General features: G+C 50.8%; 24 non-coding genes across 24 annotated transcripts; all 24 read right to left on the bottom strand.

Moving 5' to 3' along the window:
* Nucleotides 1–462: 462 nt before the first annotated feature.
* Trnaa-agc (transfer RNA alanine (anticodon AGC)) lies at nt 463–535 on the bottom strand. Its single transcript has one exon. It is a non-coding gene; the product is annotated as a tRNA-Ala (tRNA).
* Nucleotides 536–958: 423 nt separating this feature from the next.
* On the bottom strand, nt 959–1,031 carry Trnaa-ugc (transfer RNA alanine (anticodon UGC)). Its single transcript has one exon. It is a non-coding gene; the product is annotated as a tRNA-Ala (tRNA).
* Nucleotides 1,032–2,094: 1,063 nt separating this feature from the next.
* On the bottom strand, nt 2,095–2,167 carry Trnaa-agc (transfer RNA alanine (anticodon AGC)). Its single transcript has one exon. It is a non-coding gene; the product is annotated as a tRNA-Ala (tRNA).
* A 423-nt stretch (nt 2,168–2,590) lies between these two features.
* Trnaa-ugc (transfer RNA alanine (anticodon UGC)) lies at nt 2,591–2,663 on the bottom strand. Its single transcript has one exon. It is a non-coding gene; the product is annotated as a tRNA-Ala (tRNA).
* A 1,063-nt stretch (nt 2,664–3,726) lies between these two features.
* On the bottom strand, nt 3,727–3,799 carry Trnaa-agc (transfer RNA alanine (anticodon AGC)). Its single transcript has one exon. It is a non-coding gene; the product is annotated as a tRNA-Ala (tRNA).
* A 423-nt stretch (nt 3,800–4,222) lies between these two features.
* On the bottom strand, nt 4,223–4,295 carry Trnaa-ugc (transfer RNA alanine (anticodon UGC)). The gene has a single exon. It is a non-coding gene; the product is annotated as a tRNA-Ala (tRNA).
* A 1,063-nt stretch (nt 4,296–5,358) lies between these two features.
* Nucleotides 5,359–5,431, bottom strand: Trnaa-agc (transfer RNA alanine (anticodon AGC)). Its single transcript has one exon. It is a non-coding gene; the product is annotated as a tRNA-Ala (tRNA).
* A 423-nt stretch (nt 5,432–5,854) lies between these two features.
* Trnaa-ugc (transfer RNA alanine (anticodon UGC)) lies at nt 5,855–5,927 on the bottom strand. The gene has a single exon. It is a non-coding gene; the product is annotated as a tRNA-Ala (tRNA).
* A 1,063-nt stretch (nt 5,928–6,990) lies between these two features.
* Trnaa-agc (transfer RNA alanine (anticodon AGC)) lies at nt 6,991–7,063 on the bottom strand. Its single transcript has one exon. It is a non-coding gene; the product is annotated as a tRNA-Ala (tRNA).
* Nucleotides 7,064–7,486: 423 nt separating this feature from the next.
* Nucleotides 7,487–7,559, bottom strand: Trnaa-ugc (transfer RNA alanine (anticodon UGC)). Its single transcript has one exon. It is a non-coding gene; the product is annotated as a tRNA-Ala (tRNA).
* Nucleotides 7,560–8,622: 1,063 nt separating this feature from the next.
* On the bottom strand, nt 8,623–8,695 carry Trnaa-agc (transfer RNA alanine (anticodon AGC)). Its single transcript has one exon. It is a non-coding gene; the product is annotated as a tRNA-Ala (tRNA).
* A 423-nt stretch (nt 8,696–9,118) lies between these two features.
* Trnaa-ugc (transfer RNA alanine (anticodon UGC)) lies at nt 9,119–9,191 on the bottom strand. Its single transcript has one exon. It is a non-coding gene; the product is annotated as a tRNA-Ala (tRNA).
* Nucleotides 9,192–10,254: 1,063 nt separating this feature from the next.
* Nucleotides 10,255–10,327, bottom strand: Trnaa-agc (transfer RNA alanine (anticodon AGC)). Its single transcript has one exon. It is a non-coding gene; the product is annotated as a tRNA-Ala (tRNA).
* Nucleotides 10,328–10,750: 423 nt separating this feature from the next.
* On the bottom strand, nt 10,751–10,823 carry Trnaa-ugc (transfer RNA alanine (anticodon UGC)). Its single transcript has one exon. It is a non-coding gene; the product is annotated as a tRNA-Ala (tRNA).
* Nucleotides 10,824–11,886: 1,063 nt separating this feature from the next.
* Nucleotides 11,887–11,959, bottom strand: Trnaa-agc (transfer RNA alanine (anticodon AGC)). Its single transcript has one exon. It is a non-coding gene; the product is annotated as a tRNA-Ala (tRNA).
* Nucleotides 11,960–12,382: 423 nt separating this feature from the next.
* Trnaa-ugc (transfer RNA alanine (anticodon UGC)) lies at nt 12,383–12,455 on the bottom strand. The gene has a single exon. It is a non-coding gene; the product is annotated as a tRNA-Ala (tRNA).
* Nucleotides 12,456–13,529: 1,074 nt separating this feature from the next.
* Nucleotides 13,530–13,602, bottom strand: Trnaa-agc (transfer RNA alanine (anticodon AGC)). The gene has a single exon. It is a non-coding gene; the product is annotated as a tRNA-Ala (tRNA).
* Nucleotides 13,603–14,025: 423 nt separating this feature from the next.
* On the bottom strand, nt 14,026–14,098 carry Trnaa-ugc (transfer RNA alanine (anticodon UGC)). Its single transcript has one exon. It is a non-coding gene; the product is annotated as a tRNA-Ala (tRNA).
* A 1,786-nt stretch (nt 14,099–15,884) lies between these two features.
* On the bottom strand, nt 15,885–15,957 carry Trnaa-agc (transfer RNA alanine (anticodon AGC)). Its single transcript has one exon. It is a non-coding gene; the product is annotated as a tRNA-Ala (tRNA).
* Nucleotides 15,958–16,380: 423 nt separating this feature from the next.
* Nucleotides 16,381–16,453, bottom strand: Trnaa-ugc (transfer RNA alanine (anticodon UGC)). The gene has a single exon. It is a non-coding gene; the product is annotated as a tRNA-Ala (tRNA).
* Nucleotides 16,454–18,239: 1,786 nt separating this feature from the next.
* On the bottom strand, nt 18,240–18,312 carry Trnaa-agc (transfer RNA alanine (anticodon AGC)). Its single transcript has one exon. It is a non-coding gene; the product is annotated as a tRNA-Ala (tRNA).
* Nucleotides 18,313–18,735: 423 nt separating this feature from the next.
* On the bottom strand, nt 18,736–18,808 carry Trnaa-ugc (transfer RNA alanine (anticodon UGC)). The gene has a single exon. It is a non-coding gene; the product is annotated as a tRNA-Ala (tRNA).
* A 1,074-nt stretch (nt 18,809–19,882) lies between these two features.
* Nucleotides 19,883–19,955, bottom strand: Trnaa-agc (transfer RNA alanine (anticodon AGC)). The gene has a single exon. It is a non-coding gene; the product is annotated as a tRNA-Ala (tRNA).
* A 423-nt stretch (nt 19,956–20,378) lies between these two features.
* Nucleotides 20,379–20,451, bottom strand: Trnaa-ugc (transfer RNA alanine (anticodon UGC)). The gene has a single exon. It is a non-coding gene; the product is annotated as a tRNA-Ala (tRNA).
* Between the last annotated feature and the right edge of the window lie 634 nt (nt 20,452–21,085).

The following is a 21,085-nucleotide window of genomic DNA, read 5'->3' as shown; positions in this document are numbered from 1 at the left end:
AGGCCGCCCACCTAGTGTGGCTGCTCGGTGTCTGCAGGCAGCGAGGGGCTGCAACCTTCCCGTGTTCGCGCCTATGTCACCTCTGCTTGCTTGTCAGAGACAGAGTATCGCAAAACATACAACTCACTCCATGAATTGATTGCTACGGCATCTGTCATCAGCAGTCACAACTAGCAACACCAGTAGCAGCCGACTGCACGTAAAGAATGGGAATGTGCAGTGGGATTTTTGTGAACTCGGCGCAAGGCAGATCTTTCCGACATAGGTTTGAGAATCTTAAGGGAGGACTTGTACTGTTTCTAAATTCAGTGTAGCGGTGGGAGGAGGGTGCTTCTTGCGCGTAACAGTACGCTTGCCAATTGTGGCTGCTAATCGTTCGCTCGTATCTGCCTTGACACATTCGCTGGCTGTGAATTATTCCACTTGCATGGCAGTGTGGACATGTTGGTGTGTTAAAAATTCTGGAGGCGCTGGGTATCGATCCCAGTACCTCTCGCATGCTAAGCGAGCGCTCTACCATCTGAGCTACGCCCCCTGATGACAAATAGTGCTACATACAACCATATCAATACCACAGACCCTTGCACTCTCATTATTCCGCAGACAAACACTACTCTCAATGTGGCCGCGAGGGTGTCTTTCAGGTTTTCTGCATTCTGTATCGAATCGTAGTTGGCCAAAATTAAAGTGGCACGCACAACGTCGAAAATAGCGTTCGGCCACCACTCTGAGTAAGACGGACGTGTTGTCCACTCTCTAGACTTCATTGAGGTTAGGCCGTTATACCTAAGACAGATTTGCAGTCGATGACACCTCGACAACAGCCGGTCCTCACATTTACGTCTTGCTCTCCTTACGTCAGTATACATCATATGAGTCTGTGACGCTGGCTTTGCAACATCTTGCGTGTCTTTAGGCTCGCCGCGACCAACACTTACCATGCACTGTCCACAAAACATGGAGGCGCCGGGGCTTGAACCCGGGACCTTTCACATGCAAAGCGAACGCTCTACCAACTGAGCTACGCCCCCAAGCGCAACAGAGCTGCGCTGTTTTCCTTTCTTTGCTACTCTGAAGTGCACGGACCTGATGGTTGGTTGGTTTGTAGGGGTGAAGGGACCAGTGTACAAAGGCGCGGTCACGTTCATATACACATGAGTTCCAAGTAGTTTCGATGTTCTGGTGTTACGACTACAAATTCCGTCTGTATTTAACGTCTTAAATTGAAAGGACTGTCGACTGATGACCACAGCAGTTGAGACCCATAGTGCTCAGAGCCATTTCTCGAAAGGACAGTCACAAATTGCTCCGTTTTCACTCCTTGTCGGCAATCACACCGCGCCTCAGGTAACAAGCACATCTGAAGCCCCATTGTGCACTCGACTGTTCATGCCAACTCACTGCCTCGCACTTTACTACTGTGTACCACTCTTGTCGTCCAACTGCAAAAGACTGGGCCACAACACGTTTCCGCGTCTCCATTGCACTGCGCAAACTACGAAACGCTCCCCAAACATGGCACTCACCAATGCAGACGACTTTTCCGACTTTACACGACGCTCACGCTAGTGACAGCCTTATTTAGAGCTTGACGTCGCGCCCAAGCGAGTGAGCACATTTCGCCTACGGCTTAGGCCGCCCACCTAGTGTGGCTGCTCGGTGTCTGCAGGCAGCGAGGGGCTGCAACCTTCCCGTGTTCGCGCCTATGTCACCTCTGCTTGCTTGTCAGAGACAGAGTATCGCAAAACATACAACTCACTCCATGAATTGATTGCTACGGCATCTGTCATCAGCAGTCACAACTAGCAACACCAGTAGCAGCCGACTGCACGTAAAGAATGGGAATGTGCAGTGGGATTTTTGTGAACTCGGCGCAAGGCAGATCTTTCCGACATAGGTTTGAGAATCTTAAGGGAGGACTTGTACTGTTTCTAAATTCAGTGTAGCGGTGGGAGGAGGGTGCTTCTTGCGCGTAACAGTACGCTTGCCAATTGTGGCTGCTAATCGTTCGCTCGTATCTGCCTTGACACATTCGCTGGCTGTGAATTATTCCACTTGCATGGCAGTGTGGACATGTTGGTGTGTTAAAAATTCTGGAGGCGCTGGGTATCGATCCCAGTACCTCTCGCATGCTAAGCGAGCGCTCTACCATCTGAGCTACGCCCCCTGATGACAAATAGTGCTACATACAACCATATCAATACCACAGACCCTTGCACTCTCATTATTCCGCAGACAAACACTACTCTCAATGTGGCCGCGAGGGTGTCTTTCAGGTTTTCTGCATTCTGTATCGAATCGTAGTTGGCCAAAATTAAAGTGGCACGCACAACGTCGAAAATAGCGTTCGGCCACCACTCTGAGTAAGACGGACGTGTTGTCCACTCTCTAGACTTCATTGAGGTTAGGCCGTTATACCTAAGACAGATTTGCAGTCGATGACACCTCGACAACAGCCGGTCCTCACATTTACGTCTTGCTCTCCTTACGTCAGTATACATCATATGAGTCTGTGACGCTGGCTTTGCAACATCTTGCGTGTCTTTAGGCTCGCCGCGACCAACACTTACCATGCACTGTCCACAAAACATGGAGGCGCCGGGGCTTGAACCCGGGACCTTTCACATGCAAAGCGAACGCTCTACCAACTGAGCTACGCCCCCAAGCGCAACAGAGCTGCGCTGTTTTCCTTTCTTTGCTACTCTGAAGTGCACGGACCTGATGGTTGGTTGGTTTGTAGGGGTGAAGGGACCAGTGTACAAAGGCGCGGTCACGTTCATATACACATGAGTTCCAAGTAGTTTCGATGTTCTGGTGTTACGACTACAAATTCCGTCTGTATTTAACGTCTTAAATTGAAAGGACTGTCGACTGATGACCACAGCAGTTGAGACCCATAGTGCTCAGAGCCATTTCTCGAAAGGACAGTCACAAATTGCTCCGTTTTCACTCCTTGTCGGCAATCACACCGCGCCTCAGGTAACAAGCACATCTGAAGCCCCATTGTGCACTCGACTGTTCATGCCAACTCACTGCCTCGCACTTTACTACTGTGTACCACTCTTGTCGTCCAACTGCAAAAGACTGGGCCACAACACGTTTCCGCGTCTCCATTGCACTGCGCAAACTACGAAACGCTCCCCAAACATGGCACTCACCAATGCAGACGACTTTTCCGACTTTACACGACGCTCACGCTAGTGACAGCCTTATTTAGAGCTTGACGTCGCGCCCAAGCGAGTGAGCACATTTCGCCTACGGCTTAGGCCGCCCACCTAGTGTGGCTGCTCGGTGTCTGCAGGCAGCGAGGGGCTGCAACCTTCCCGTGTTCGCGCCTATGTCACCTCTGCTTGCTTGTCAGAGACAGAGTATCGCAAAACATACAACTCACTCCATGAATTGATTGCTACGGCATCTGTCATCAGCAGTCACAACTAGCAACACCAGTAGCAGCCGACTGCACGTAAAGAATGGGAATGTGCAGTGGGATTTTTGTGAACTCGGCGCAAGGCAGATCTTTCCGACATAGGTTTGAGAATCTTAAGGGAGGACTTGTACTGTTTCTAAATTCAGTGTAGCGGTGGGAGGAGGGTGCTTCTTGCGCGTAACAGTACGCTTGCCAATTGTGGCTGCTAATCGTTCGCTCGTATCTGCCTTGACACATTCGCTGGCTGTGAATTATTCCACTTGCATGGCAGTGTGGACATGTTGGTGTGTTAAAAATTCTGGAGGCGCTGGGTATCGATCCCAGTACCTCTCGCATGCTAAGCGAGCGCTCTACCATCTGAGCTACGCCCCCTGATGACAAATAGTGCTACATACAACCATATCAATACCACAGACCCTTGCACTCTCATTATTCCGCAGACAAACACTACTCTCAATGTGGCCGCGAGGGTGTCTTTCAGGTTTTCTGCATTCTGTATCGAATCGTAGTTGGCCAAAATTAAAGTGGCACGCACAACGTCGAAAATAGCGTTCGGCCACCACTCTGAGTAAGACGGACGTGTTGTCCACTCTCTAGACTTCATTGAGGTTAGGCCGTTATACCTAAGACAGATTTGCAGTCGATGACACCTCGACAACAGCCGGTCCTCACATTTACGTCTTGCTCTCCTTACGTCAGTATACATCATATGAGTCTGTGACGCTGGCTTTGCAACATCTTGCGTGTCTTTAGGCTCGCCGCGACCAACACTTACCATGCACTGTCCACAAAACATGGAGGCGCCGGGGCTTGAACCCGGGACCTTTCACATGCAAAGCGAACGCTCTACCAACTGAGCTACGCCCCCAAGCGCAACAGAGCTGCGCTGTTTTCCTTTCTTTGCTACTCTGAAGTGCACGGACCTGATGGTTGGTTGGTTTGTAGGGGTGAAGGGACCAGTGTACAAAGGCGCGGTCACGTTCATATACACATGAGTTCCAAGTAGTTTCGATGTTCTGGTGTTACGACTACAAATTCCGTCTGTATTTAACGTCTTAAATTGAAAGGACTGTCGACTGATGACCACAGCAGTTGAGACCCATAGTGCTCAGAGCCATTTCTCGAAAGGACAGTCACAAATTGCTCCGTTTTCACTCCTTGTCGGCAATCACACCGCGCCTCAGGTAACAAGCACATCTGAAGCCCCATTGTGCACTCGACTGTTCATGCCAACTCACTGCCTCGCACTTTACTACTGTGTACCACTCTTGTCGTCCAACTGCAAAAGACTGGGCCACAACACGTTTCCGCGTCTCCATTGCACTGCGCAAACTACGAAACGCTCCCCAAACATGGCACTCACCAATGCAGACGACTTTTCCGACTTTACACGACGCTCACGCTAGTGACAGCCTTATTTAGAGCTTGACGTCGCGCCCAAGCGAGTGAGCACATTTCGCCTACGGCTTAGGCCGCCCACCTAGTGTGGCTGCTCGGTGTCTGCAGGCAGCGAGGGGCTGCAACCTTCCCGTGTTCGCGCCTATGTCACCTCTGCTTGCTTGTCAGAGACAGAGTATCGCAAAACATACAACTCACTCCATGAATTGATTGCTACGGCATCTGTCATCAGCAGTCACAACTAGCAACACCAGTAGCAGCCGACTGCACGTAAAGAATGGGAATGTGCAGTGGGATTTTTGTGAACTCGGCGCAAGGCAGATCTTTCCGACATAGGTTTGAGAATCTTAAGGGAGGACTTGTACTGTTTCTAAATTCAGTGTAGCGGTGGGAGGAGGGTGCTTCTTGCGCGTAACAGTACGCTTGCCAATTGTGGCTGCTAATCGTTCGCTCGTATCTGCCTTGACACATTCGCTGGCTGTGAATTATTCCACTTGCATGGCAGTGTGGACATGTTGGTGTGTTAAAAATTCTGGAGGCGCTGGGTATCGATCCCAGTACCTCTCGCATGCTAAGCGAGCGCTCTACCATCTGAGCTACGCCCCCTGATGACAAATAGTGCTACATACAACCATATCAATACCACAGACCCTTGCACTCTCATTATTCCGCAGACAAACACTACTCTCAATGTGGCCGCGAGGGTGTCTTTCAGGTTTTCTGCATTCTGTATCGAATCGTAGTTGGCCAAAATTAAAGTGGCACGCACAACGTCGAAAATAGCGTTCGGCCACCACTCTGAGTAAGACGGACGTGTTGTCCACTCTCTAGACTTCATTGAGGTTAGGCCGTTATACCTAAGACAGATTTGCAGTCGATGACACCTCGACAACAGCCGGTCCTCACATTTACGTCTTGCTCTCCTTACGTCAGTATACATCATATGAGTCTGTGACGCTGGCTTTGCAACATCTTGCGTGTCTTTAGGCTCGCCGCGACCAACACTTACCATGCACTGTCCACAAAACATGGAGGCGCCGGGGCTTGAACCCGGGACCTTTCACATGCAAAGCGAACGCTCTACCAACTGAGCTACGCCCCCAAGCGCAACAGAGCTGCGCTGTTTTCCTTTCTTTGCTACTCTGAAGTGCACGGACCTGATGGTTGGTTGGTTTGTAGGGGTGAAGGGACCAGTGTACAAAGGCGCGGTCACGTTCATATACACATGAGTTCCAAGTAGTTTCGATGTTCTGGTGTTACGACTACAAATTCCGTCTGTATTTAACGTCTTAAATTGAAAGGACTGTCGACTGATGACCACAGCAGTTGAGACCCATAGTGCTCAGAGCCATTTCTCGAAAGGACAGTCACAAATTGCTCCGTTTTCACTCCTTGTCGGCAATCACACCGCGCCTCAGGTAACAAGCACATCTGAAGCCCCATTGTGCACTCGACTGTTCATGCCAACTCACTGCCTCGCACTTTACTACTGTGTACCACTCTTGTCGTCCAACTGCAAAAGACTGGGCCACAACACGTTTCCGCGTCTCCATTGCACTGCGCAAACTACGAAACGCTCCCCAAACATGGCACTCACCAATGCAGACGACTTTTCCGACTTTACACGACGCTCACGCTAGTGACAGCCTTATTTAGAGCTTGACGTCGCGCCCAAGCGAGTGAGCACATTTCGCCTACGGCTTAGGCCGCCCACCTAGTGTGGCTGCTCGGTGTCTGCAGGCAGCGAGGGGCTGCAACCTTCCCGTGTTCGCGCCTATGTCACCTCTGCTTGCTTGTCAGAGACAGAGTATCGCAAAACATACAACTCACTCCATGAATTGATTGCTACGGCATCTGTCATCAGCAGTCACAACTAGCAACACCAGTAGCAGCCGACTGCACGTAAAGAATGGGAATGTGCAGTGGGATTTTTGTGAACTCGGCGCAAGGCAGATCTTTCCGACATAGGTTTGAGAATCTTAAGGGAGGACTTGTACTGTTTCTAAATTCAGTGTAGCGGTGGGAGGAGGGTGCTTCTTGCGCGTAACAGTACGCTTGCCAATTGTGGCTGCTAATCGTTCGCTCGTATCTGCCTTGACACATTCGCTGGCTGTGAATTATTCCACTTGCATGGCAGTGTGGACATGTTGGTGTGTTAAAAATTCTGGAGGCGCTGGGTATCGATCCCGGTACCTCTCGCATGCTAAGCGAGCGCTCTACCATCTGAGCTACGCCCCCTGATGACAAATAGTGCTACATACAACCATATCAATACCACAGACCCTTGCACTCTCATTATTCCGCAGACAAACACTACTCTCAATGTGGCCGCGAGGGTGTCTTTCAGGTTTTCTGCATTCTGTATCGAATCGTAGTTGGCCAAAATTAAAGTGGCACGCACAACGTCGAAAATAGCGTTCGGCCACCACTCTGAGTAAGACGGACGTGTTGTCCACTCTCTAGACTTCATTGAGGTTAGGCCGTTATACCTAAGACAGATTTGCAGTCGATGACACCTCGACAACAGCCGGTCCTCACATTTACGTCTTGCTCTCCTTACGTCAGTATACATCATATGAGTCTGTGACGCTGGCTTTGCAACATCTTGCGTGTCTTTAGGCTCGCCGCGACCAACACTTACCATGCACTGTCCACAAAACATGGAGGCGCCGGGGCTTGAACCCGGGACCTTTCACATGCAAAGCGAACGCTCTACCAACTGAGCTACGCCCCCAAGCGCAACAGAGCTGCGCTGTTTTCCTTTCTTTGCTACTCTGAAGTGCACGGACCTGATGGTTGGTTGGTTTGTAGGGGTGAAGGGACCAGTGTACAAAGGCGCGGTCACGTTCATATACACATGAGTTCCAAGTAGTTTCGATGTTCTGGTGTTACGACTACAAATTCCGTCTGTATTTAACGTCTTAAATTGAAAGGACTGTCGACTGATGACCACAGCAGTTGAGACCCATAGTGCTCAGAGCCATTTCTCGAAAGGACAGTCACAAATTGCTCCGTTTTCACTCCTTGTCGGCAATCACACCGCGCCTCAGGTAACAAGCACATCTGAAGCCCCATTGTGCACTCGACTGTTCATGCCAACTCACTGCCTCGCACTTTACTACTGTGTACCACTCTTGTCGTCCAACTGCAAAAGACTGGGCCACAACACGTTTCCGCGTCTCCATTGCACTGCGCAAACTACGAAACGCTCCCCAAACATGGCACTCACCAATGCAGACGACTTTTCCGACTTTACACGACGCTCACGCTAGTGACAGCCTTATTTAGAGCTTGACGTCGCGCCCAAGCGAGTGAGCACATTTCGCCTACGGCTTAGGCCGCCCACCTAGTGTGGCTGCTCGGTGTCTGCAGGCAGCGAGGGGCTGCAACCTTCCCGTGTTCGCGCCTATGTCACCTCTGCTTGCTTGTCAGAGACAGAGTATCGCAAAACATACAACTCACTCCATGAATTGATTGCTACGGCATCTGTCATCAGCAGTCACAACTAGCAACACCAGTAGCAGCCGACTGCACGTAAAGAATGGGAATGTGCAGTGGGATTTTTGTGAACTCGGCGCAAGGCAGATCTTTCCGACATAGGTTTGAGAATCTTAAGGGAGGACTTGTACTGTTTCTAAATTCAGTGTAGCGGTGGGAGGAGGGTGCTTCTTGCGCGTAACAGTACGCTTGCCAATTGTGGCTGCTAATCGTTCGCTCGTATCTGCCTTGACACATTCGCTGGCTGTGAATTATTCCACTTGCATGGCAGTGTGGACATGTTGGTGTGTTAAAAATTCTGGAGGCGCTGGGTATCGATCCCAGTACCTCTCGCATGCTAAGCGAGCGCTCTACCATCTGAGCTACGCCCCCTGATGACAAATAGTGCTACATACAACCATATCAATACCACAGACCCTTGCACTCTCATTATTCCGCAGACAAACACTACTCTCAATGTGGCCGCGAGGGTGTCTTTCAGGTTTTCTGCATTCTGTATCGAATCGTAGTTGGCCAAAATTAAAGTGGCACGCACAACGTCGAAAATAGCGTTCGGCCACCACTCTGAGTAAGACGGACGTGTTGTCCACTCTCTAGACTTCATTGAGGTTAGGCCGTTATACCTAAGACAGATTTGCAGTCGATGACACCTCGACAACAGCCGGTCCTCACATTTACGTCTTGCTCTCCTTACGTCAGTATACATCATATGAGTCTGTGACGCTGGCTTTGCAACATCTTGCGTGTCTTTAGGCTCGCCGCGACCAACACTTACCATGCACTGTCCACAAAACATGGAGGCGCCGGGGCTTGAACCCGGGACCTTTCACATGCAAAGCGAACGCTCTACCAACTGAGCTACGCCCCCAAGCGCAACAGAGCTGCGCTGTTTTCCTTTCTTTGCTACTCTGAAGTGCACGGACCTGATGGTTGGTTGGTTTGTAGGGGTGAAGGGACCAGTGTACAAAGGCGCGGTCACGTTCATATACACATGAGTTCCAAGTAGTTTCGATGTTCTGGTGTTACGACTACAAATTCCGTCTGTATTTAACGTCTTAAATTGAAAGGACTGTCGACTGATGACCACAGCAGTTGAGACCCATAGTGCTCAGAGCCATTTCTCGAAAGGACAGTCACAAATTGCTCCGTTTTCACTCCTTGTCGGCAATCACACCGCGCCTCAGGTAACAAGCACATCTGAAGCCCCATTGTGCACTCGACTGTTCATGCCAACTCACTGCCTCGCACTTTACTACTGTGTACCACTCTTGTCGTCCAACTGCAAAAGACTGGGCCACAACACGTTTCCGCGTCTCCATTGCACTGCGCAAACTACGAAACGCTCCCCAAACATGGCACTCACCAATGCAGACGACTTTTCCGACTTTACACGACGCTCACGCTAGTGACAGCCTTATTTAGAGCTTGACGTCGCGCCCAAGCGAGTGAGCACATTTCGCCTACGGCTTAGGCCGCCCACCTAGTGTGGCTGCTCGGTGTCTGCAGGCAGCGAGGGGCTGCAACCTTCCCGTGTTCGCGCCTATGTCACCTCTGCTTGCTTGTCAGAGACAGAGTATCGCAAAACATACAACTCACTCCATGAATTGATTGCTACGGCATCTGTCATCAGCAGTCACAACTAGCAACACCAGTAGCAGCCGACTGCACGTAAAGAATGGGAATGTGCAGTGGGATTTTTGTGAACTCGGCGCAAGGCAGATCTTTCCGACATAGGTTTGAGAATCTTAAGGGAGGACTTGTACTGTTTCTAAATTCAGTGTAGCGGTGGGAGGAGGGTGCTTCTTGCGCGTAACAGTACGCTTGCCAATTGTGGCTGCTAATCGTTCGCTCGTATCTGCCTTGACACATTCGCTGGCTGTGAATTATTCCACTTGCATGGCAGTGTGGACATGTTGGTGTGTTAAAAATTCTGGAGGCGCTGGGTATCGATCCCAGTACCTCTCGCATGCTAAGCGAGCGCTCTACCATCTGAGCTACGCCCCCTGATGACAAATAGTGCTACATACAACCATATCAATACCACAGACCCTTGCACTCTCATTATTCCGCAGACAAACACTACTCTCAATGTGGCCGCGAGGGTGTCTTTCAGGTTTTCTGCATTCTGTATCGAATCGTAGTTGGCCAAAATTAAAGTGGCACGCACAACGTCGAAAATAGCGTTCGGCCACCACTCTGAGTAAGACGGACGTGTTGTCCACTCTCTAGACTTCATTGAGGTTAGGCCGTTATACCTAAGACAGATTTGCAGTCGATGACACCTCGACAACAGCCGGTCCTCACATTTACGTCTTGCTCTCCTTACGTCAGTATACATCATATGAGTCTGTGACGCTGGCTTTGCAACATCTTGCGTGTCTTTAGGCTCGCCGCGACCAACACTTACCATGCACTGTCCACAAAACATGGAGGCGCCGGGGCTTGAACCCGGGACCTTTCACATGCAAAGCGAACGCTCTACCAACTGAGCTACGCCCCCAAGCGCAACAGAGCTGCGCTGTTTTCCTTTCTTTGCTACTCTGAAGTGCACGGACCTGATGGTTGGTTGGTTTGTAGGGGTGAAGGGACCAGTGTACAAAGGCGCGGTCACGTTCATATACACATGAGTTCCAAGTAGTTTCGATGTTCTGGTGTTACGACTACAAATTCCGTCTGTATTTAACGTCTTAAATTGAAAGGACTGTCGACTGATGACCACAGCAGTTGAGACCCATAGTGCTCAGAGCCATTTCTCGAAAGGACAGTCACAAATTGCTCCGTTTTCACTCCTTGTCGGCAATCACACCGCGCCTCAGGTAACAAGCACATCTGAAGCCCCATTGTGCACTCGACTGTTCATGCCAACTCACTGCCTCGCACTTTACTACTGTGTACCACTCTTGTCGTCCAACTGCAAAAGACTGGGCCACAACACGTTTCCGCGTCTCCATTGCACTGCGCAAACTACGAAACGCTCCCCAAACATGGCACTCACCAATGCAGACGACTTTTCCGACTTTACACGACGCTCACGCTAGTGACAGCCTTATTTAGAGCTTGACGTCGCGCCCAAGCGAGTGAGCACATTTCGCCTACGGCTTAGGCCGCCCACCTAGTGTGGCTGCTCGGTGTCTGCAGGCAGCGAGGGGCTGCAACCTTCCCGTGTTCGCGCCTATGTCACCTCTGCTTGCTTGTCAGAGACAGAGTATCGCAAAACATACAACTCACTCCATGAATTGATTGCTACGGCATCTGTCATCAGCAGTCACAACTAGCAACACCAGTAGCAGCCGACTGCACGTAAAGAATGGGAATGTGCAGTGGGATTTTTGTGAACTCGGCGCAAGGCAGATCTTTCCGACATAGGTTTGAGAATCTTAAGGGAGGACTTGTACTGTTTCTAAATTCAGTGTAGCGGTGGGAGGAGGGTGCTTCTTGCGCGTAACAGTACGCTTGCCAATTGTGGCTGCTAATCGTTCGCTCGTATCTGCCTTGACACATTCGCTGGCTGTGAATTATTCCACTTGCATGGCAGTGTGGACATGTTGGTGTGTTAAAAATTCTGGAGGCGCTGGGTATCGATCCCAGTACCTCTCGCATGCTAAGCGAGCGCTCTACCATCTGAGCTACGCCCCCTGATGACAAATAGTGCTACATACAACCATATCAATACCACAGACCCTTGCACTCTCATTATTCCGCAGACAAACACTACTCTCAATGTGGCCGCGAGGGTGTCTTTCAGGTTTTCTGCATTCTGTATCGAATCGTAGTTGGCCAAAATTAAAGTGGCACGCACAACGTCGAAAATAGCGTTCGGCCACCACTCTGAGTAAGACGGACGTGTTGTCCACTCTCTAGACTTCATTGAGGTTAGGCCGTTATACCTAAGACAGATTTGCAGTCGATGACACCTCGACAACAGCCGGTCCTCACATTTACGTCTAGCGCTCCTTACGTCAGTATACATCATATGAGTCTGTGACGCTGGCTTTGCAACATCTTGCGTGTCTTTAGGCTCGCCGCGACCAACACTTACCATGCACTGTCCACAAAACATGGAGGCGCCGGGGCTTGAACCCGGGACCTTTCACATGCAAAGCGAACGCTCTACCAACTGAGCTACGCCCCCAAGCGCAACAGAGCTGCGCTGTTTTCCTTTCTTTGCTACTCTTAAGTGCACGGACCTGATGGTTGGTTGGTTTGTAGGGGTGAAGGGACCAGTGTACAAAGGCGTGGTCACGTTCATATACACATGAGTTCCAAGTAGTTTCGATGTTCTGGTGTTACGACTACAAATTCCGTCTGTATTTAACGTCTTAAATTGAAAGGACTGTCGACTGATGACCACAGCAGTTGAGACCCATAGTGCTCAGAGCCATTTCTCGAAAGGACAGTCACAAATTGCTCCGTTTTCACTCCTTGTCGGCAATCACACCGCGCCTCAGGTAACAAGCACATCTGAAGCCCCATTGTGCACTCGACTGTTCATGCCAACTCACTGCCTCGCACTTTACTACTGTGTACCACTCTTGTCGTCCAACTGCAAAAGACTGGGCCACAACACGTTTCCGCGTCTCCATTGCACTGCGCAAACTACGAAACGCTCCCCAAACATGGCACTCACCAATGCAGACGACTTTTCCGACTTTACACGACGCTCACGCAACGCTCACGCTAGTGACAGCCTTATTTAGAGCTTGACGTCGCGCCCAAGCGAGTGAGCACATTTCGCCTACGGCTTAGGCCGCCCACCTAGTGTGGCTGCTCGGTGTCTGCAGGCAGCGAGGGGCTGCAACCTTCCCGTGTTCGCGCCTATGTCACCTCTGCTTGCTTGTCAGAGACAGAGTATCGCAAAACATACAACTCACTCCATGAATTGATTGCTACGGCATCTGTCATCAGCAGTCACAACTAGCAACACCAGTAGCAGCCGACTGCACGTAAAGAATGGGAATGTGCAGTGGGATTTTTGTGAACTCGGCGCAAGGCAGATCTTTCCGACATAGGTTTGAGAATCTTAAGGGAGGACTTGTACTGTTTCTAAATTCAGTGTAGCGGTGGGAGGAGGGTGCTTCTTGCGCGTAACAGTACGCTTGCCAATTGTGGCTGCTAATCGTTCGCTCGTATCTGCCTTGACACATTCGCTGGCTGTGAATTATTCCACTTGCATGGCAGTGTGGACATGTTGGTGTGTTAAAAATTCTGGAGGCGCTGGGTATCGATCCCAGTACCTCTCGCATGCTAAGCGAGCGCTCTACCATCTGAGCTACGCCCCCTGATGACAAATAGTGCTACATACAACCATATCAATACCACAGACCCTTGCACTCTCATTATTCCGCAGACAAACACTACTCTCAATGTGGCCGCGAGGGTGTCTTTCAGGTTTTCTGCATTCTGTATCGAATCGTAGTTGGCCAAAATTAAAGTGGCACGCACAACGTCGAAAATAGCGTTCGGCCACCACTCTGAGTAAGACGGACGTGTTGTCCACTCTCTAGACTTCATTGAGGTTAGGCCGTTATACCTAAGACAGATTTGCAGTCGATGACACCTCGACAACAGCCGGTCCTCACATTTACGTCTAGCGCTCCTTACGTCAGTATACATCATATGAGTCTGTGACGCTGGCTTTGCAACATCTTGCGTGTCTTTAGGCTCGCCGCGACCAACACTTACCATGCACTGTCCACAAAACATGGAGGCGCCGGGGCTTGAACCCGGGACCTTTCACATGCAAAGCGAACGCTCTACCAACTGAGCTACGCCCCCAAGCGCAACAGAGCTGCGCTGTTTTCCTTTCTTTGCTACTCTTAAGTGCACGGACCTGATGGTTGGTTGGTTTGTAGGGGTGAAGGGACCAGTGTACAAAGGCGTGGTCACGTTCATATACACATGAGTTCCAAGTAGTTTCGATGTTCTGGTGTTACGACTACAAATTCCGTCTGTATTTAACGTCTTAAACTGAAAGGACTGTCGACTGATGACCACAGCAGTTGAGACCCATAGTGCTCAGAGCCATTTCTCGAAAGGACAGTCACAAATTGCTCCGTTTTCACTCCTTGTCGGCAATCACACCGCGCCTCAGGTAACAAGCACATCTGAAGCCCCATTGTGCACTCGACTGTTCATGCCAACTCACTGCCTCGCACTTTACTACTGTGTACCACTCTTGTCGTCCAACTGCAAAAGACTGGGCCACAACACGTTTCCGCGTCTCCATTGCACTGCGCAAACTACGAAACGCTCCCCAAACATGGCACTCACCAATGCAGACGACTTTTCCGACTTTACACGACGCTCACGCAACGCTCACGCTAGTGACAGCCTTATTTAGAGCTTGACGTCGCGCCCAAGCGAGTGAGCACATTTCGCCTACGGCTTAGGCCGCCCACCTAGTGTGGCTGCTCGGTGTCTGCAGGCAGCGAGGGGCTGCAACCTTCCCGTGTTCGCACATCTGAAGCCCCATTGTGCACTCGACAGTTCATGCCAACTCACTGCCTCGCACTTTACTACTGTGTACCACTCTTGTCGTCCAACTGCAAAAGACTGGGCCACAACACGTTTCCGCGTCTCCATTGCACTGCGCAAACTACGAAACGCTCCCCAAACATGGCACTCACCAATGCAGACGACTTTTCCGACTTTACACGACGCTCACGCAACGCTCACGCTAGTGACAGCCTTATTTAGAGCTTGACGTCGCGCCCAAGCGAGTGAGCACATTTCGCCTACGGCTTAGGCCGCCCACCTAGTGTGGCTGCTCGGTGTCTGCAGGCAGCGAGGGGCTGCAACCTTCCCGTGTTCGCACATCTGAAGCCCCATTGTGCACTCGACTGTTCATGCCAACTCACTGCCTCGCACTTTACTACTGTGTACCACTCTTGTCGTCCAACTGCAAAAGACTGGGCCACAACACGTTTCCGCGTCTCCATTGCACTGCGCAAACTACGAAACGCTCCCCAAACATGGCACTCACCAATGCAGACGACTTTTCCGACTTTACACGACGCTCACGCAACGCTCACGCTAGTGACAGCCTTATTTAGAGCTTGACGTCGCGCCCAAGCGAGTGAGCACATTTCGCCTACGGCTTAGGCCGCCCACCTAGTGTGGCTGCTCGGTGTCTGCAGGCAGCGAGGGGCTGCAACCTTCCCGTGTTCGCGCCTATGTCACCTCTGCTTGCTTGTCAGAGACAGAGTATCGCAAAACATACAACTCACTCCATGAATTGATTGCTACGGCATCTGTCATCAGCAGTCACAACTAGCAACACCAGTAGCAGCCGACTGCACGTAAAGAATGGGAATGTGCAGTGGGATTTTTGTGAACTCGGCGCAAGGCAGATCTTTCCGACATAGGTTTGAGAATCTTAAGGGAGGACTTGTACTGTTTCTAAATTCAGTGTAGCGGTGGGAGGAGGGTGCTTCTTGCGCGTAACAGTACGCTTGCCAATTGTGGCTGCTAATCGTTCGCTCGTATCTGCCTTGACACATTCGCTGGCTGTGAATTATTCCACTTGCATGGCAGTGTGGACATGTTGGTGTGTTAAAAATTCTGGAGGCGCTGGGTATCGATCCCAGTACCTCTCGCATGCTAAGCGAGCGCTCTACCATCTGAGCTACGCCCCCTGATGACAAATAGTGCTACATACAACCATATCAATACCACAGACCCTTGCACTCTCATTATTCCGCAGACAAACACTACTCTCAATGTGGCCGCGAGGGTGTCTTTCAGGTTTTCTGCATTCTGTATCGAATCGTAGTTGGCCAAAATTAAAGTGGCACGCACAACGTCGAAAATAGCGTTCGGCCACCACTCTGAGTAAGACGGACGTGTTGTCCACTCTCTAGACTTCATTGAGGTTAGGCCGTTATACCTAAGACAGATTTGCAGTCGATGACACCTCGACAACAGCCGGTCCTCACATTTACGTCTAGCGCTCCTTACGTCAGTATACATCATATGAGTCTGTGACGCTGGCTTTCCAACATCTTGCGTGTCTTTAGGCTCGCCGCGACCAACACTTACCATGCACTGTCCACAAAACATGGAGGCGCCGGGGCTTGAACCCGGGACCTTTCACATGCAAAGCGAACGCTCTACCAACTGAGCTACGCCCCCAAGCGCAACAGAGCTGCGCTGTTTTCCTTTCTTTGCTACTCTGAAGTGCACGGACCTGATGGTTGGTTGGTTTGTAGGGGTGAAGGGACCAGTGTACAAAGGCGTGGTCACGTTCATATACACATGAGTTCCAAGTAGTTTCGATGTTCTGGTGTTACGACTACAAATTCCGTCTGTATTTAACGTCTTAAATTGAAAGGACTGTCGACTGATGACCACAGCAGTTGAGACCCATAGTGCTCAGAGCCATTTCTCGAAAGGACAGTCACAAATTGCTCCGTTTTCACTCCTTGTCGGCAATCACACCGCGCCTCAGGTAACAAGCACATCTGAAGCCCCATTGTGCACTCGACTGTTCATGCCAACTCACTGCCTCGCACTTTACTACTGTGTACCACTCTTGTCGTCCAACTGCAAAAGACTGGGCCACAACACGTTTCCGCGTCTCCATTGCACTGCGCAAACTACGAAACGCTCCCCAAACATGGCACTCACCAATGCAGACGACTTTTCCGACTTTACACGACGCTCACGCAACGCTCACGCTAGTGACAGCCTTATTTAGAGCTTGACGTCGCGCCCAAGCGAGTGAGCACATTTCGCCTACGGCTTAGGCCGCCCACCTAGTGTGGCTGCTCGGTGTCTGCAGGCAGCGAGGGGCTGCAACCTTCCCGTGTTCGCACATCTGAAGCCCCATTGTGCACTCGACAGTTCATGCCAACTCACTGCCTCGCACTTTACTACTGTGTACCACTCTTGTCGTCCAACTGCAAAAGACTGGGCCACAACACGTTTCCGCGTCTCCATTGCACTGCGCAAACTACGAAACGCTCCCCAAACATGGCACTCACCAATGCAGACGACTTTTCCGACTTTACACGACGCTCACGCAACGCTCACGCTAGTGACAGCCTTATTTAGAGCTTGACGTCGCGCCCAAGCGAGTGAGCACATTTCGCCTACGGCTTAGGCCGCCCACCTAGTGTGGCTGCTCGGTGTCTGCAGGCAGCGAGGGGCTGCAACCTTCCCGTGTTCGCACATCTGAAGCCCCATTGTGCACTCGACTGTTCATGCCAACTCACTGCCTCGCACTTTACTACTGTGTACCACTCTTGTCGTCCAACTGCAAAAGACTGGGCCACAACACGTTTCCGCGTCTCCATTGCACTGCGCAAACTACGAAACGCTCCCCAAACATGGCACTCACCAATGCAGACGACTTTTCCGACTTTACACGACGCTCACGCAACGCTCACGCTAGTGACAGCCTTATTTAGAGCTTGACGTCGCGCCCAAGCGAGTGAGCACATTTCGCCTACGGCTTAGGCCGCCCACCTAGTGTGGCTGCTCGGTGTCTGCAGGCAGCGAGGGGCTGCAACCTTCCCGTGTTCGCGCCTATGTCACCTCTGCTTGCTTGTCAGAGACAGAGTATCGCAAAACATACAACTCACTCCATGAATTGATTGCTACGGCATCTGTCATCAGCAGTCACAACTAGCAACACCAGTAGCAGCCGACTGCACGTAAAGAATGGGAATGTGCAGTGGGATTTTTGTGAACTCGGCGCAAGGCAGATCTTTCCGACATAGGTTTGAGAATCTTAAGGGAGGACTTGTACTGTTTCTAAATTCAGTGTAGCGGTGGGAGGAGGGTGCTTCTTGCGCGTAACAGTACGCTTGCCAATTGTGGCTGCTAATCGTTCGCTCGTATCTGCCTTGACACATTCGCTGGCTGTGAATTATTCCACTTGCATGGCAGTGTGGACATGTTGGTGTGTTAAAAATTCTGGAGGCGCTGGTTATCGATCCCAGTACCTCTCGCATGCTAAGCGAGCGCTCTACCATCTGAGCTACGCCCCCTGATGACAAATAGTGCTACATACAACCATATCAATACCACAGACCCTTGCACTCTCATTATTCCGCAGACAAACACTACTCTCAATGTGGCCGCGAGGGTGTCTTTCAGGTTTTCTGCATTCTGTATCGAATCGTAGTTGGCCAAAATTAAAGTGGCACGCACAACGTCGAAAATAGCGTTCGGCCACCACTCTGAGTAAGACGGACGTGTTGTCCACTCTCTAGACTTCATTGAGGTTAGGCCGTTATACCTAAGACAGATTTGCAGTCGATGACACCTCGACAACAGCCGGTCCTCACATTTACGTCTTGCTCTCCTTACGTCAGTATACATCATATGAGTCTGTGACGCTGGCTTTGCAACATCTTGCGTGTCTTTAGGCTCGCCGCGACCAACACTTACCATGCACTGTCCACAAAACATGGAGGCGCCGGGGCTTGAACCCGGGACCTTTCACATGCAAAGCGAACGCTCTACCAACTGAGCTACGCCCCCAAGCGCAACAGAGCTGCGCTGTTTTCCTTTCTTTGCTACTCTGAAGTGCACGGACCTGATGGTTGGTTGGTTTGTAGGGGTGAAGGGACCAGTGTACAAAGGCGCGGTCACGTTCATATACACATGAGTTCCAAGTAGTTTCGATGTTCTGGTGTTACGACTACAAATTCCGTCTGTATTTAACGTCTTAAATTGAAAGGACTGTCGACTGATGACCACAGCAGTTGAGACCCATAGTGCTCAGAGCCATTTCTCGAAAGGACAGTCACAAATTGCTCCGTTTTCACTCCTTGTCGGCAATCACACCGCGCCTCAGGTAACAAGCACATCTGAAGCCCCATTGTGCACTCGACTGTTCATGCCAACTCACTGCCTCGCACTTTACTACTGTGTACCACTCTTGTCGTCCAACTGCAAAAGACTGGGCCACAACACGTTTCCGCGTCTCCATTGCACTGCGCAAACTACGAAACGCTCCCCAAACATGGCACTCACCAATGCAGACGACTTTTCCGACTTTACACGACGCTCACGCAACGCTCACGCTAGTGACAGCCTTATTTAGAGCTTGACGTCGCGCCCAAGCGAGTGAGCACATTTCGCCTACGGCTTAGGCCGCCCACCTAGTGTGGCTGCTCGGTGTCTGCAGGCAGCGAGGGGCTGCAACCTTCCCGTGTTCGCGCCTATGTCACCTCTGCTTGCTTGTCAGAGACAGAGTATCGCAAAACATACAACTCACTCCATGAATTGATTGCTACGGCATCTGTCATCAGCAGTCACAACTAGCAACACCAGTAGCAGCCGACTGCACGTAAAGAATGGGAATGTGCAGTGGGATTTTTGTGAACTCGGCGCAAGGCAGATCTTTCCGACATAGGTTTGAGAATCTTAAGGGAGGACTTGTACTGTTTCTAAATTCAGTGTAGCGGTGGGAGGAGGGTGCTTCTTGCGCGTAACAGTACGCTTGCCAATTGTGGCTGCTAATCGTTCGCTCGTATCTGCCTTGACACATTCGCTGGCTGTGAATTATTCCACTTGCATGGCAGTGTGGACATGTTGGTGTGTTAAAAATTCTGGAGGCGCTGGTTATCGATCCCAGTACCTCTCGCATGCTAAGCGAGCGCTCTACCATCTGAGCTACGCCCCCTGATGACAAATAGTGCTACATACAACCATATCAATACCACAGACCCTTGCACTCTCATTATTCCGCAGACAAACACTACTCTCAATGTGGCCGCGAGGGTGTCTTTCAGGTTTTCTGCATTCTGTATCGAATCGTAGTTGGCCAAAATTAAAGTGGCACGCACAACGTCGAAAATAGCGTTCGGCCACCACTCTGAGTAAGACGGACGTGTTGTCCACTCTCTAGACTTCATTGAGGTTAGGCCGTTATACCTAAGACAGATTTGCAGTCGATGACACCTCGACAACAGCCGGTCCTCACATTTACGTCTTGCTCTCCTTACGTCAGTATACATCATATGAGTCTGTGACGCTGGCTTTGCAACATCTTGCGTGTCTTTAGGCTCGCCGCGACCAACACTTACCATGCACTGTCCACAAAACATGGAGGCGCCGGGGCTTGAACCCGGGACCTTTCACATGCAAAGCGAACGCTCTACCAACTGAGCTACGCCCCCAAGCGCAACAGAGCTGCGCTGTTTTCCTTTCTTTGCTACTCTGAAGTGCACGGACCTGATGGTTGGTTGGTTTGTAGGGGTGAAGGGACCAGTGTACAAAGGCGCGGTCACGTTCATATACACATGAGTTCCAAGTAGTTTCGATGTTCTGGTGTTACGACTACAAATTCCGTCTGTATTTAACGTCTTAAATTGAAAGGACTGTCGACTGATGACCACAGCAGTTGAGACCCATAGTGCTCAGAGCCATTTCTCGAAAGGACAGTCACAAATTGCTCCGTTTTCACTCCTTGTCGGCAATCACACCGCGCCTCAGGTAACAAGCACATCTGAAGCCCCATTGTGCACTCGACTGTTCATGCCAACTCACTGCCTCGCACTTTACTACTGTGTACCACTCTTGTCGTCCAACTGCAAAAGACTGGGCCACAACACGTTTCGGCGTCTCCATTGCACTGCGCAAACTACGAAACGCTCCCCAAACATGGCACTCACCAATGCAGACGGCTTTTCCGACTTTACACGACGCTCACGCAACGCTCACGCTAGTGACAGCCTTATTTAGAGCTTGACGTCGCGCCCAAGCGAGTGAGCACATTTCGCCTACGGCTTAGGCCGCCCACCTAGTGTGGCT

The sequence above is a fragment of the Schistocerca cancellata genome, chromosome 10 (genome assembly GCF_023864275.1).
Source record: "Schistocerca cancellata isolate TAMUIC-IGC-003103 chromosome 10, iqSchCanc2.1, whole genome shotgun sequence".
Classification (NCBI taxonomy): domain Eukaryota; kingdom Metazoa; phylum Arthropoda; class Insecta; order Orthoptera; family Acrididae; genus Schistocerca; species Schistocerca cancellata.
This window is presented reverse-complemented; position numbering and strand designations above follow the sequence as displayed.